This window comes from Punica granatum, unplaced genomic scaffold, assembly GCF_007655135.1.
Source record: "Punica granatum isolate Tunisia-2019 unplaced genomic scaffold, ASM765513v2 Contig00509, whole genome shotgun sequence".
Classification (NCBI taxonomy): Eukaryota; Viridiplantae; Streptophyta; class Magnoliopsida; order Myrtales; family Lythraceae; genus Punica; species Punica granatum.
In genome coordinates, this window is record NW_022204385.1 from 1 (window position 1) to 12,377 (window position 12,377).

General features: G+C 45.7%; 29 non-coding genes and 3 pseudogenes across 29 annotated transcripts; all 32 read right to left on the reverse strand.

The window, feature by feature from the left end:
* Positions 1–1,959: 1,959 nt before the first annotated feature.
* Positions 1,960–2,080, reverse strand: LOC116190905. Its single transcript, XR_004153093.1, has one exon. It is a non-coding gene; the product is annotated as a 5S ribosomal RNA (ribosomal RNA).
* A 222-nt stretch (positions 2,081–2,302) lies between these two features.
* On the reverse strand, positions 2,303–2,424 carry LOC116190912. The gene has a single exon (XR_004153098.1). It is a non-coding gene; the product is annotated as a 5S ribosomal RNA (ribosomal RNA).
* Positions 2,425–2,615: 191 nt separating this feature from the next.
* Positions 2,616–2,736, reverse strand: LOC116190909. Its single transcript, XR_004153097.1, has one exon. It is a non-coding gene; the product is annotated as a 5S ribosomal RNA (ribosomal RNA).
* A 223-nt stretch (positions 2,737–2,959) lies between these two features.
* LOC116190922 lies at positions 2,960–3,078 on the reverse strand. Its single transcript, XR_004153105.1, has one exon. It is a non-coding gene; the product is annotated as a 5S ribosomal RNA (ribosomal RNA).
* Positions 3,079–3,300: 222 nt separating this feature from the next.
* Positions 3,301–3,427, reverse strand: LOC116190924 (annotated as a pseudogene).
* Positions 3,428–3,617: 190 nt separating this feature from the next.
* Positions 3,618–3,736, reverse strand: LOC116190757. The gene has a single exon (XR_004152953.1). It is a non-coding gene; the product is annotated as a 5S ribosomal RNA (ribosomal RNA).
* A 222-nt stretch (positions 3,737–3,958) lies between these two features.
* Positions 3,959–4,094, reverse strand: LOC116190923 (annotated as a pseudogene).
* Positions 4,095–4,313: 219 nt separating this feature from the next.
* Positions 4,314–4,437, reverse strand: LOC116190913. The gene has a single exon (XR_004153099.1). It is a non-coding gene; the product is annotated as a 5S ribosomal RNA (ribosomal RNA).
* Positions 4,438–4,624: 187 nt separating this feature from the next.
* On the reverse strand, positions 4,625–4,745 carry LOC116190879. The gene has a single exon (XR_004153069.1). It is a non-coding gene; the product is annotated as a 5S ribosomal RNA (ribosomal RNA).
* A 221-nt stretch (positions 4,746–4,966) lies between these two features.
* Positions 4,967–5,092, reverse strand: LOC116190916 (annotated as a pseudogene).
* Positions 5,093–5,280: 188 nt separating this feature from the next.
* Positions 5,281–5,399, reverse strand: LOC116190855. Its single transcript, XR_004153046.1, has one exon. It is a non-coding gene; the product is annotated as a 5S ribosomal RNA (ribosomal RNA).
* Positions 5,400–5,588: 189 nt separating this feature from the next.
* Positions 5,589–5,709, reverse strand: LOC116190918. Its single transcript, XR_004153103.1, has one exon. It is a non-coding gene; the product is annotated as a 5S ribosomal RNA (ribosomal RNA).
* A 219-nt stretch (positions 5,710–5,928) lies between these two features.
* LOC116190903 lies at positions 5,929–6,050 on the reverse strand. Its single transcript, XR_004153091.1, has one exon. It is a non-coding gene; the product is annotated as a 5S ribosomal RNA (ribosomal RNA).
* A 220-nt stretch (positions 6,051–6,270) lies between these two features.
* On the reverse strand, positions 6,271–6,389 carry LOC116190874. Its single transcript, XR_004153064.1, has one exon. It is a non-coding gene; the product is annotated as a 5S ribosomal RNA (ribosomal RNA).
* Positions 6,390–6,578: 189 nt separating this feature from the next.
* LOC116190933 lies at positions 6,579–6,697 on the reverse strand. The gene has a single exon (XR_004153112.1). It is a non-coding gene; the product is annotated as a 5S ribosomal RNA (ribosomal RNA).
* Positions 6,698–6,884: 187 nt separating this feature from the next.
* On the reverse strand, positions 6,885–7,003 carry LOC116190946. Its single transcript, XR_004153123.1, has one exon. It is a non-coding gene; the product is annotated as a 5S ribosomal RNA (ribosomal RNA).
* A 221-nt stretch (positions 7,004–7,224) lies between these two features.
* On the reverse strand, positions 7,225–7,342 carry LOC116190890. Its single transcript, XR_004153079.1, has one exon. It is a non-coding gene; the product is annotated as a 5S ribosomal RNA (ribosomal RNA).
* Positions 7,343–7,533: 191 nt separating this feature from the next.
* Positions 7,534–7,654, reverse strand: LOC116190881. The gene has a single exon (XR_004153071.1). It is a non-coding gene; the product is annotated as a 5S ribosomal RNA (ribosomal RNA).
* Positions 7,655–7,843: 189 nt separating this feature from the next.
* LOC116190957 lies at positions 7,844–7,962 on the reverse strand. The gene has a single exon (XR_004153134.1). It is a non-coding gene; the product is annotated as a 5S ribosomal RNA (ribosomal RNA).
* Positions 7,963–8,183: 221 nt separating this feature from the next.
* Positions 8,184–8,302, reverse strand: LOC116190763. Its single transcript, XR_004152959.1, has one exon. It is a non-coding gene; the product is annotated as a 5S ribosomal RNA (ribosomal RNA).
* Positions 8,303–8,490: 188 nt separating this feature from the next.
* LOC116190775 lies at positions 8,491–8,609 on the reverse strand. The gene has a single exon (XR_004152970.1). It is a non-coding gene; the product is annotated as a 5S ribosomal RNA (ribosomal RNA).
* A 221-nt stretch (positions 8,610–8,830) lies between these two features.
* On the reverse strand, positions 8,831–8,949 carry LOC116190901. The gene has a single exon (XR_004153089.1). It is a non-coding gene; the product is annotated as a 5S ribosomal RNA (ribosomal RNA).
* A 221-nt stretch (positions 8,950–9,170) lies between these two features.
* LOC116190900 lies at positions 9,171–9,293 on the reverse strand. Its single transcript, XR_004153088.1, has one exon. It is a non-coding gene; the product is annotated as a 5S ribosomal RNA (ribosomal RNA).
* A 219-nt stretch (positions 9,294–9,512) lies between these two features.
* LOC116190786 lies at positions 9,513–9,631 on the reverse strand. The gene has a single exon (XR_004152981.1). It is a non-coding gene; the product is annotated as a 5S ribosomal RNA (ribosomal RNA).
* Positions 9,632–9,821: 190 nt separating this feature from the next.
* On the reverse strand, positions 9,822–9,942 carry LOC116190882. The gene has a single exon (XR_004153072.1). It is a non-coding gene; the product is annotated as a 5S ribosomal RNA (ribosomal RNA).
* A 221-nt stretch (positions 9,943–10,163) lies between these two features.
* On the reverse strand, positions 10,164–10,282 carry LOC116190798. The gene has a single exon (XR_004152992.1). It is a non-coding gene; the product is annotated as a 5S ribosomal RNA (ribosomal RNA).
* Positions 10,283–10,503: 221 nt separating this feature from the next.
* On the reverse strand, positions 10,504–10,622 carry LOC116190809. The gene has a single exon (XR_004153003.1). It is a non-coding gene; the product is annotated as a 5S ribosomal RNA (ribosomal RNA).
* A 190-nt stretch (positions 10,623–10,812) lies between these two features.
* Positions 10,813–10,931, reverse strand: LOC116190820. The gene has a single exon (XR_004153014.1). It is a non-coding gene; the product is annotated as a 5S ribosomal RNA (ribosomal RNA).
* A 189-nt stretch (positions 10,932–11,120) lies between these two features.
* LOC116190833 lies at positions 11,121–11,239 on the reverse strand. The gene has a single exon (XR_004153025.1). It is a non-coding gene; the product is annotated as a 5S ribosomal RNA (ribosomal RNA).
* Positions 11,240–11,460: 221 nt separating this feature from the next.
* LOC116190871 lies at positions 11,461–11,579 on the reverse strand. The gene has a single exon (XR_004153061.1). It is a non-coding gene; the product is annotated as a 5S ribosomal RNA (ribosomal RNA).
* Positions 11,580–11,797: 218 nt separating this feature from the next.
* On the reverse strand, positions 11,798–11,916 carry LOC116190845. The gene has a single exon (XR_004153036.1). It is a non-coding gene; the product is annotated as a 5S ribosomal RNA (ribosomal RNA).
* A 189-nt stretch (positions 11,917–12,105) lies between these two features.
* On the reverse strand, positions 12,106–12,224 carry LOC116190856. The gene has a single exon (XR_004153047.1). It is a non-coding gene; the product is annotated as a 5S ribosomal RNA (ribosomal RNA).
* Positions 12,225–12,377: the final 153 nt, after the last annotated feature.

Sequence of the window (12,377 nt, forward strand, 5' to 3'; positions counted from 1 at the left end):
CTACTCTTAATCACTAGATTGATGTTGGGTGGTGCAGATAGTGTTAGAGCTTCTATCAATAGCTTACATGAGCATCTTATGAATGGTGTTGCAGTGTTGCTTTGCTGAGACTTGCAGAAATGGATTACTGTGGCACCACGAGGTATTTTCTACTTCATTAAGTTCTATATTTTAATTCTATAAAGTGATTCGTTTCTTTGTTTTTTATTTTTTTATACTATATATTGTTATATATATCAAATCAAGAAGAATGCGGGTTATTTTGCTTTCTCACTAGGAGAGTTTCCAGACTCAACTTCTTCATGACAACTTCGGATTGTATGTGGTTGCAGTTATTTTATAAAGCTCTTGCTTGACAAGAAATACGGTTTGCCATATCGTGTTGTTGATACACTGGTTGCCCATTTTATGAGATTCTTGGATGACCCTCGGATTATGCCTGTAATATGGCACCAGTCACTTCTTGCCTTTGTCAAAGGTCAGAATCTCGATCTTCTTCATGCATCAGACATTAGTGCTGATTTGCGCTTGCATGAAACCTGATTTTGTTTGCAATTTTATTGTCTCTCCCCAGGTACAGAATGAGCTTGAGGAAGGAAGACAAGGACAATCTGAAAACCCTACTGGAAAAGCAGAAGCATTATCTAGTAAGAACTATCGAGCCTCTCTAGGGTGTCAAATTCCTCAGTGCAGCTTCAAAATTACCATAATCTTTCTTGACAATATCCTTGTAGGTCACCCCTGAAATTAGCCGGGAATTGAACAATAGCCTAAACCGGCGGGAGAAGCAGGATGATCTTATGCTAATATATCCTTTTTTTTTTGTGCTTCCAAAGGTCCTTTGCCTCACTCTTTAAATAACTTTTGGTTCTATTAGTTTACTGATCATGAGTACGCACACTTTTTTATTAGTTTGTGGCACAGTCTTGCTTCCTTGACTGTCCTTACCGACCCCAATGTCTATTATCAACAAAACAATAGAGGAAAACAGATTTGATATTCCTGAGGTTCCGATGGAGGAAGACTAATGCTCGGGTTGAGTCGCTGATAAGGGAGTGCTGGTTGAGTTGCGGTCGGTGTTTTAATTCTTATTGAGCTCTTGGGAGCGGTTGCCGTTGCTGGGCCAAAGTTGCTGTGAACCTACAAGATGAATGTGTCTGCACAATGTATTAGAAGATAAGAGAGGGTTTATTGTATTTTGGGCAGACATTTATACAGCATATATATATTTATTCATTATTATTTCCCATTATTGTTTGGTCATTTAAAACTTCTTCCAATAGCACATATATGATTTATTAATCCTTGGTAGTATACCCGAGTATTGAAAACTTATATGATCCTCTTAAAATAGAAAATGGGAATACATTTCCCCGTTTGGAATACAAAAGACTTTATTTTCTCTCCTCAACTTTACTCTTGACGCAATGTGTCTGATTCATGGTCTATATTTCTCTCCACCTCGTACTAGGTCACCCATCCGAATAAATATTATTTTTCAAATACGTTCTACAATTGAAGTTTTGAGGGGATTATAGGTAAACTAGTGCTAGAATAATCGCACTGTCAGCTAATGGGTTCCAGTTCTTTTTGTGCCTGCGTCACGTACTCTTCTCGCATTTAGCCAAAACGGACAAAATTACCGTATCAAATGCAAAAATATCTGGACCCGGACCTGCAAAAAAATTTGCAAACCAGGACTCCCCCACGGGGTCACCAAACAGCTTAACGAAATTTTGATGGAATACAGTACAGTGCTTATATGATTACACCCGTCAACTTATTCGCTCGAATACCTTTTGTCTCTTGTCTCGTATTCTTCTCAATTCTATATGTAAGCAAAAGTTGAATAAAAAAAAGAGTAAATTACCAACTCGTGAAATTTCCACAAATGAAACTTACCCCCATTCCCGCCAACGTCGGACCATTTCCCGAGCAGCAAAAAAAAATTAAAAAGGAGGGGTGCAACACGAGGACTTCCCAGGAGGTCACCCATCCCATAGTACTACTCTCGCCCAAGCACGCTTAACTTCGGAGTTCTGATGGGATCCGGTACATTAGTGCTGGTATGATCGCACCCGTCAACCTTTGCGCTCGAATTCATTTTTTTCCTCCGTAAAGCTAATGAAAAAAAAAATGCACAAATGAGGCAGAAACGAAAGAAAAAAAGTATCGAGTGCATTTCACCACGAACCTGAAGCCTTTTGCGAGTGAGCACGTGCCCAAAACATTAACCGTAACGATCGGATTCCCGTCCAACGTCGGACAGTTTCCCCGAGCAGCAAAAAAAAATTAAAAAGGAGGGGTGCAACACGAGGACTTCCCAGGAGGTCACCCATCCTAGTACTACTCTCGCCCAAGCACGCTTAACTTCGGAGTTCTGATGGGATCGGTGCGTGCATTAGTGCTGGTATGATCGCACCCGTCAACCTTTGTGCTCGAATTCACTTTGTCCTCCGTTAGAGCTAATGAAAAAAAAAAGCAAAAATAATCGCAGAAACGAAAGAAAAAAAGTATCGCGTGCATAGCACGTGCCCAAAACATTAACCGTAACGATGGGATTCCCGTCCAACGTCGGACAGTTTCCCGAGCAGCACAAAAAAAATTAAAAAGGAGGGGTGCAACACGAGGACTTCCCAGGATGGTCACCCATCCTAGTACTACTCTCGCCCAAGCACGCTTAACTTCGGAGTTCTGATGGGATTCCGGTGCATTAGTGCTGGTATGATCGCACCCGTCAACCTTTGCGCTCGAATTCACTTTTTCCTCCGTAGAGCTAATGAAAAAAAAAATGCAAAAATGAGCGCAGAAACGACGAAAAAAAAGTATCGAGTGCAGTCACCACGAACTTTACGCCTTTTGCGAGTGAGCACGTGCCCAAAACATTAACCGTAAACGATCGGATTCCCGTCCAACGTCGGACAGTTTCCCGAGCAGCAAAAAAAAAATTAAAAAGGAGGGGTTGCAACACGAGGACTTCCCAGGAGGTCACCCATTCTAGTACTACTCTCGCCCGGCACGCTTAAACTTCGAAGTTCTGATGGGATCCGGTGCATTAGTGCTGGTATGATCGCACTCGTCAACCTTTGCGCTCGAATTCACTTTGTCTCCTCCGTAGAGCTAATGAAAAAAAAAATGCAAAAATGAGCGCAGAAAACGAAAGAAAAAAGTATCGAGTGCATTTCACACGACCTTACGCCTTTTGCGAGTGAGCACGTGCCCAAAACATTAACCGTAACGATCGGATTCCCGTCCAACGTCGGACAGTTTTCCCGAGCAGCAAAAAAAAATTAAAAAGGAGGGGTGCAACACGAGGACTTCCCAGGAGGTCACCCTCCTAGTACTACTCTCTACTCTCGCCCAGCACGCTTAACTTCTTCGGAGTTCTGATGGGATCCGGTGCATTAGTGCTGGTATGATCGCACCCGTCAACCTTTGTGCTCGAATTCACTTTGTTCCTCCGTAGAGCTAATGAAAAAAAAATGCAAAAATGATCGCAGAAACGAAAGAAAAAAAGTATCGAGTGCATAGCACGTGCCCAAAACATTAACCGTAACGATCGGATTCCCGTCCAACGTCGGACATTTTCCCGAGCAGCAAAAAAAAATTTAAAAGGAGGGGTGCAACACGAGGACTTCCCAGGAGGTCACCCATCCTAGTACTACTCTCGCCCAAGCACGCTTAACTTCGGAGTTCTGATGGGATCCGGTGCATTAGTGCTGGTATGATCGCACCCGTCAACCTTTGCGCTCGAATTCACTTTGTTCCTCCGTAGAGCTAATGAAAAAAAAATGCAAAAATGAGCGCAGAAACGAAAGAAAAAAAGTATCGAGTGCATTTCACACACACGAACTTTACGCCTTTTGCGAGTGAGCACGTGCCCAAACATTAACCGTAACGATCGGATTCCCGTCCAACGTCGGACAGTTTCCCGAGCAGCAAAAAAAAATTAAAAAGGAGGGTGCAACACGAGGACTTCCCAGGAGGTCACCCATTCTAGTACTACTCTCACTCCTCCTCCACTCTCGCCCAAGCACGCTTAACTTCGGAGTTCTGATGGGATCCGGTGCATTAGTGCTGGTATGATCGCACCCGTCAACCTTTGCGCTCGAATTCACTTTGTTCCTCCGTAGAGCTAATGAAAAAAAAATGCAAAAATGAGCGCAGAAACGAAAGAAAAAAGTATCGAGTGCATTTCACCACGAACTTTACACGCCTTTTGCGAGTGAGCACGTGCCCAAAACATTAACCGTAACGATGGATTCCCGTCCAACGTCGGACAGTTTCCCGAGCAGCAAAAAAAATTAAAAAGGAGGGTGCAACACGAGGACTTCCCAGGAGGTCACCCATCCTATACTAGTACTACTCTCGCCCAAGCACGCTTAACTTCGGAGTTCTGATGGGATCCGGTGCATTAGTGCTGGTATGATCGCACCCGTCAACCTTTGTGCTCGAATTCACTTTGTTCCTCCGTAGAGCTAATGAAAAAAAAATGCAAAAATGATCGCAGAAACGAAAAAAAAAAGTATCGAGTGCATAGCACGTGCCCAAACATTAACCGTAACGATCGGATTCCCGTCCAACGTCGGACAGTTTCCCGAGCAGCAAAAAAAATTAAAAAGGAGGGGTGCAACACGAGGACTTCCCAGGAGGTCACCCATCCTAGTACTACTCTCTCGCCCAAGCACGCTTAACTTCGGAGTTCTGATGGGATCCGGTGCATTAGTGCTGGTATGATCGCACCCGTCAACCTTTGCGCTCGAATTCACTTTGTTCCTCCGTAGAGCTAATGAAAAAAAAATGCAAAAATGAGCGCAGAAACGAAAGAAAAAAAGTATCGAGTGCATTTCACCACGAACTTTACGCCTTTTGCGAGTGAGCACGTGCCCAAAACATTAACCGTAACGATCGGATTCCCGTCCAACGTCGGACAGTTTCCCGAGCAGCAAAAAAAAATTAAAAAGGAGGGGTGCAACACGAGGACTTCCCAGGAGGTCACCCATCCTAGTACTACTCTCTCTCCTCGCCCAAGCACGCTTAACTTCGGAGTTCTGATGGGATCCGGTGCATTAGTGCTGGTATGATCGCACCCGTCAACCTTTGTGCTCGAATTCACTTTGTTCCTCCGTAGAGCTAATGAAAAAAAAATGCAAAATGATCGCAGAAACGAAAGAAAAAAAGTATCGAGTGCATAGCACGTGCCCAAAACATTAACCGTAACGATCGGATTCCCGTCCAACGTCGGACAGTTTCCCGAGCAGCAAAAAAAAATTAAAAAGGAGGGTGCAACACGAGGACTTCCCAGGAGGTCACCCATCCTAGTACTACTCTCGCCCAAGCACGCTTAACTTCGGAGTTCTGATGGGATCCGGTGCATTAGTGCTGGTATGATCGCACCCGTCAACCTTTGCGCTCGAATTCACTTTGTTCCTCCGTAGAGCTAATGAAAAAAAATGCAAAAATGATCGCAGAAACGAAAGAAAAAAATATATCGAGTGCAAGCACGTGCCCAAAACATTAACCGTAACGATCGGATTCCCGTCCAACGTCGGACAGTTTCCCGAGCAGCAAAAAAAAATTAAAAAGGAGGGGTGCAACACGAGGACTTCCCAGGAGGTCACCCATCCTAGTACTACTCTCCTCGCCCAGCACGCTTAACTTCGGAGTTCTGATGGGATCCGGTGCATTAGTGCTGGTATGATCGCACCCGTCAACCTTTGCGCTCGAATTCACTTTGTTCCTCCGTAGAGCTAATGAAAAAAAAATGCAAAAATGAGCGCAGAAACGAAAGAAAAAAAGTATCGAGTGCATTTCACACGAACTTTACGCCTTTTGCGAGTGAGCACGTGCCCAAAACATTAACCGTAACGATCGGATTCCCGTCCAACGTCGGACAGTTTCCCGAGCAGCAAAAAAAAATTAAAAGGAGGGGTGCAACACGAGGACTTCCCAGGAGGTCACCCATCCTAGTACTACTCTCGCCCGCCCAGCACGCTTAACTTCGGAGTTCTGATGGGATCCGGTGCATTAGTGCTGGTATGATCGCACCCGTCAACCTTTGCGCTCGAATTCACTTTGTTCCTCCGTAGAGCTAATGAAAAAAAATGCAAAAATGAGCGCAGAAACGAAAGAAAAAAAGTATCGAGTGCATTTCACCACGAACTTTACGCCTTTTGCGAGTGAGCACGTGCCCAAAACATTAACCGTAACGATCGGATTCCCGTCCAACGTCGGACAGTTTCCCGAGCAGCAAAAAAAAATTAAAAAGGAGGGGTGCAACACGAGGACTTCCCAGGAGGTCACCCATCCTAGTACTACTCTCGCCCAAGCACGCTTAACTTCGGAGTTCTGATGGGATCCGGTGCATTAGTGCTGGTATGATCGCACCCGTCAACCTTTGTGCTCGAATTCACTTTGTTCCTCCGTAGAGCTAATGAAAAAAAAATGCAAAAATGATCGCAGAAACGAAAGAAAAAAAGTATCGAGTGCATAGCACGTGCCCAAAACATTAACCGTAACGATCGGATTCCCGTCCAACGTCGGACAGTTTCCCGAGCAGCAAAAAAAATTAAAAAGGAGGGGTGCAACACGAGGACTTCCCAGGAGGTCACCCATCCTAGTACTACTCTCGCCCAAGCACGCTTAACTTCGGAGTTCTGATGGGATCCGGTGCATTAGTGCTGGTATGATCGCACCCGTCAACCTTTGTGCTCGAATTCACTTTGTTCCTCCGTAGAGCTAATGAAAAAAAAATGCAAAAATGATCGCAGAAACGAAAGAAAAAAGTATCGAGTGCATAGCACGTGCCCAAAACATTAACCGTAACGATCGGATTCCCGTCCAACGTCGGACAGTTTCCCGAGCAGCAAAAAAAATTAAAAGGAGGGGTGCAACACGAGGACTTCCCAGGAGGTCACCCATCCTAGTACTACTCTCGCCCAAGCACGCTTAACTTCGGAGTTCTGATGGGATCCGGTGCATTAGTGCTGGTATGATCGCACCCGTCAACCTTTGCGCTCGAATTCACTTTGTTCCTCCGTAGAGCTAATGAAAAAAAAATGCAAAAATGAGCGCAGAAACGAAAGAAAAAAGTATCGAGTGCATTTCACACACGAACTTTACGCCTTTTGCGAGTGAGCACGTGCCCAAAACATTAACCGTAACGATCGGATTCCCGTCCAACGTCGGACAGTTTCCCGAGCAGCAAAAAAAAATTAAAAAGGAGGGGTGCAACACGAGGACTTCCCAGGAGGTCACCCATCCTAGTACTACTCTCGCCCAGCACGCTTAACTTCGGAGTTCTGATGGGATCCGGTGCATTAGTGCTGGTATGATCGCACCCGTCAACCTTTGCGCTCGAATTCACTTTGTTCCTCCGTAGAGCTAATGAAAAAAAAATGCAAAAATGATCGCAGAAACGAAAGAAAAAAAGTATCGAGTGCATAGCACGTGCCCAAAAACATTAACCGTAACGATCGGATTCCCGTCCAACGTCGGACAGTTTCCCGAGCAGCAAAAAAAAATTAAAAAGGAGGGGTGCAACACGAGGACTTCCCAGGAGGTCACCCATCCTAGTACTACTCTCTCGCCCAAGCACGCTTAACTTCGGAGTTCTGATGGGATCCGGTGCATTAGTGCTGGTATGATCGCACCCGTCAACCTTTGTGCTCGAATTCACTTTGTTCCTCCGTAGAGCTAATGAAAAAAAAATGCAAAAATGATCGCAGAAACGAAAGAAAAAAAGTATCGAGTGCATAGCACGTGCCCAAAACATTAACCGTAACGATCGGATTCCCGTCCAACGTCGGACAGTTTCCCGAGCAGCAAAAAAAATTAAAAAGGAGGGGTGCAACACGAGGACTTCCCAGGAGGTCACCCATCCTAGTACTACTCTCGCCCAAGCACGCTTAACTTCGGAGTTCTGATGGGATCCGGTGCATTAGTGCTGGTATGATCGCACCCGTCAACCTTTGCGCTCGAATTCACTTTGTTCCTCCGTAGAGCTAATGAAAAAAAAATGCAAAAATGAGCGCAGAAACGAAAGAAAAAAAGTATCGAGTGCATTTCACCACGAACTTTACGCCTTTTGCGAGTGAGCACGTGCCCAAAACATTAACCGTAACGATCGGATTCCCGTCCAACGTCGGACAGTTTCCCGAGCAGCAAAAAAAAATTAAAAAGGAGGGGTGCAACACGAGGACTTCCCAGGAGGTCACCCATCCTAGTACTACTCTCGCCCAAGCACGCTTAACTTCGGAGTTCTGATGGGATCCGGTGCATTAGTGCTGGTATGATCGCACCCGTCAACCTTTGTGCTCGAATTCACTTTGTTCCTCCGTAGAGCTAATGAAAAAAAAATGCAAAAATGATCGCAGAAACGAAAGAAAAAAGTATCGAGTGCATAGCACGTGCCCAAAACATTAACCGTAACGATCGGATTCCCGTCCAACGTCGGACAGTTTCCCGAGCAGCAAAAAAAATTAAAAAGGAGGGGTGCAACACGAGGACTTCCCAGGAGGTCACCCATCCTAGTACTACTCTCGCCCAAGCACGCTTAACTTCGGAGTTCTGATGGGATCCGGTGCATTAGTGCTGGTATGATCGCACCCGTCAACCTTTGCGCTCGAATTCACTTTGTTCCTCCGTAGAGCTAATGAAAAAAAAATGCAAAAATGAGCGCAGAAACGAAAGAAAAAAAGTATCGAGTGCATTTCACCACGAACTTTACGCCTTTTGCGAGTGAGCACGTGCCCAAAACATTAACCGTAACGATCGGATTCCCGTCCAACGTCGGACAGTTTCCCGAGCAGCAAAAAAAAATTAAAAAGGAGGGGTGCAACACTAGGACTTCCCAGGAGGTCACCCATCCTAGTACTACTCTCTCCCAAGCACGCTTAACTTCGGAGTTCTGATGGGATCCGGTGCATTAGTGCTGGTATGATCGCACCCGTCAACCTTTGCGCTCGATTTCACTTTGTTCCTCCGTAGAGCTAATGAAAAAAAAATGCAAAAATGAGCGCAGAAACGAAAGAAAAAAAGTATCGAGTGCATTTCACCACGAACTTTACGCCTTTTGCGAGTGAGCACGTGCCCAAAACATTAACCGTAACGATCGGATTCCCGTCCAACGTCGGACAGTTTCCCGAGCAGCAAAAAAAAATTAAAAAGGAGGGGTGCAACACGAGGACTTCCCAGGAGGTCACCCATCCTAGTACTACTCTCGCCCGCCCAAGCACGCTTAACTTCGGAGTTCTGATGGGATCCGGTGCATTAGTGCTGGTATGATCGCACCCGTCAACCTTTGCGCTCGAATTCACTTTGTTCCTCCGTAGAGCTAATGAAAAAAAAATGCAAAAATGAGCGCAGAAACGAAAGAAAAAAGTATCGAGTGCATTTCACCACGAACTTACGCCTTTTGCGAGTGAGCACGTGCCCAAAACATTAACCGTAACGATCGGATTCCCGTCCAACGTCGGACAGTTTCCCGAGCAGCAAAAAAAAATTAAAAAGGAGGGGTGCAACACGAGGACTTCCCAGGAGGTCACCCATCCTAGTACTACTCTCGCCCAAGCACGCTTAACTTCGGAGTTCTGATGGGATCCGGTGCATTAGTGCTGGTATGATCGCACCCGTCAACCTTTGTGCTCGAATTCACTTTGTTCCTCCGTAGAGCTAATGAAAAAAAAATGCAAAAATGATCGCAGAAACGAAAGAAAAAAAGTATCGAGTGCATAGCACGTGCCCAAAACATTAACCGTAACGATCGGATTCCCGTCCAACGTCGGACAGTTTCCCGAGCAGCAAAAAAAAATTAAAAAGGAGGGGTGCAACACGAGGACTTCCCAGGAGGTCACCCATCCTAGTACTACTCTCTCGCCCAAGCACGCTTAACTTCGGAGTTCTGATGGGATCCGGTGCATTAGTGCTGGTATGATCGCACCCGTCAACCTTTGCGCTCGAATTCACTTTGTTCCTCCGTAGAGCTAATGAAAAAAAAATGCAAAAATGAGCGCAGAAACGAAAGAAAAAAAGTATCGAGTGCATTTCACCACGAACTTTACGCCTTTTGCGAGTGAGCACGTGCCCAAAACATTAACCGTAACGATCGGATTCCCGTCCAACGTCGGACAGTTTCCCGAGCAGCAAAAAAAAAATTAAAAGGAGGGGTGCAACACGAGGACTTCCCAGGAGGTCACCCATCCTAGTACTACTCTCGCCCAAGCACGCTTAACTTCGGAGTTCTGATGGGATCCGGTGCATTAGTGCTGGTATGATCGCACCCGTCAACCTTTGCGCTCGAATTCACTTTGTTCCTCCGTAGAGCTAATGAAAAAAAAAATGCAAAATGAGCGCAGAAACGAAAGAAAAAAAGTATCGAGTGCATTTCACCACGAACTTTACGCCTTTTGCGAGTGAGCACGTGCCCAAAACATTAACCGTAACGATCGGATTCCCGTCCAACGTCGGACAGTTTCCCGAGCAGCAAAAAAAAATTAAAAAGGAGGGGTGCAACACGAGGACTTCCCAGGAGGTCACCCATCCTAGTACTACTCTCGCCCAAGCACGCTTAACTTCGGAGTTCTGATGGGATCCGGTGCATTAGTGCTGGTATGATCGCACCCGTCAACCTTTGCGCTCGAATTCACTTTGTTCCTCCGTAGAGCTAATGAAAAAAAAATGCAAAAATGATCGCAGAAACGAAAGAAAAAAAGTATCGAGTGCATAGCACGTGCCCAAAACATTAACCGTAACGATCGGATTCCCGTCCAACGTCGGACAGTTTCCCGAGCAGCAAAAAAAAATTAAAAAGGAGGGGTGCAACACGAGGACTTCCCAGGAGGTCACCCATCCTAGTACTACTCTCGCCCAAGCACGCTTAACTTCGGAGTTCTGATGGGATCCGGTGCATTAGTGCTGGTATGATCGCACCCGTCAACCTTTGTGCTCGAATTCACTTTGTTCCTCCGTAGAGCTAATGAAAAAAAAATGCAAAAATGATCGCAGAAACGAAAGAAAAAAAGTATCGAGTGCATAGCACGTGCCCAAAACATTAACCGTAACGATCGGATTCCCGTCCAACGTCGGACAGTTTCCCGAGCAGCAAAAAAAATTAAAAAGGAGGGGTGCAACACGAGGACTTCCCAGGAGGTCACCCATCCTAGTACTACTCTCGCCCAAGCACGCTTAACTTCGGAGTTCTGATGGGATCCGGTGCATTAGTGCTGGTATGATCGCACCCGTCAACCTTTGCGCTCGAATTCACTTTGTTCCTCCGTAGAGCTAATGAAAAAAAAATGCAAAAATGAGCGCAGAAACGAAAGAAAAAAAGTATCGAGTGCATTTCACCACGAACTTTACGCCTTTTGCGAGTGAGCACGTGCCCAAAACATTAACCGTAACGATCGGATTCCCGTCCAACGTCGGACAGTTTCCCGAGCAGCAAAAAAAAATTAAAAAGGAGGGGTGCAACACGAGGACTTCCCAGGAGGTCACCCATCCTAGTACTACTCTCGCCCGCGCACGCTTAACTTCGGAGTTCTGATGGGATCCGGTGCATTAGTGCTGGTATGATCGCACCCGTCAACCTTTGCGCTCGAATTCACTTTGTTCCTCCGTAGAGCTAATGAAAAAAAATGCAAAAATGAGCGCAGAAACGAAAGAAAAAAGTATCGAGTGCATTTCACCACGAACTTTACGCCTTTTGCGAGTGAGCACGTGCCCAAAACATTAACCGTAACGATCGGATTCCCGTCCAACGTCGGACAGTTTCCCGAGCAGCAAAAAAAAATTAAAAGGAGGGGTGCAACACGAGGACTTCCCAGGAGGTCACCCATCCTAGTACTACTCTCGCCCAAGCACGCTTAACTTCGGAGTTCTGATGGGATCCGGTGCATTAGTGCTGGTATGATCGCACCCGTCAACCTTTGCGCTCGAATTCACTTTGTTCCTCCGTAGAGCTAATGAAAAAAAAATGCAAAAATGAGCGCAGAAACGAAAGAAAAAAAGTATCGAGTGCATAGCACGTGCCCAAAACATTAACCGTAACGATCGGATTCCCGTCCAACGTCGGACAGTTTCCCGAGCAGCAAAAAAAATTAAAAAGGAGGGGTGCAACACGAGGACTTCCCAGGAGGTCACCCATCCTAGTACTACTCTCGCCCAAGCACGCTTAACTTCGGAGTTCTGATGGGATCCGGTGCATTAGTGCTGGTATGATCGCACCCGTCAACCTTTGCGCTCGAATTCACTTTGTTCCTCCGTAGAGCTAATGAAAAAAAAATGCAAAAATGAGCGCAGAAACGAAAGAAAAAAAGTATCGAGTGCATTTCACCACGAACTTTACGCCTTTTGCGAGTGAGCACGTGCCCAAAACATTA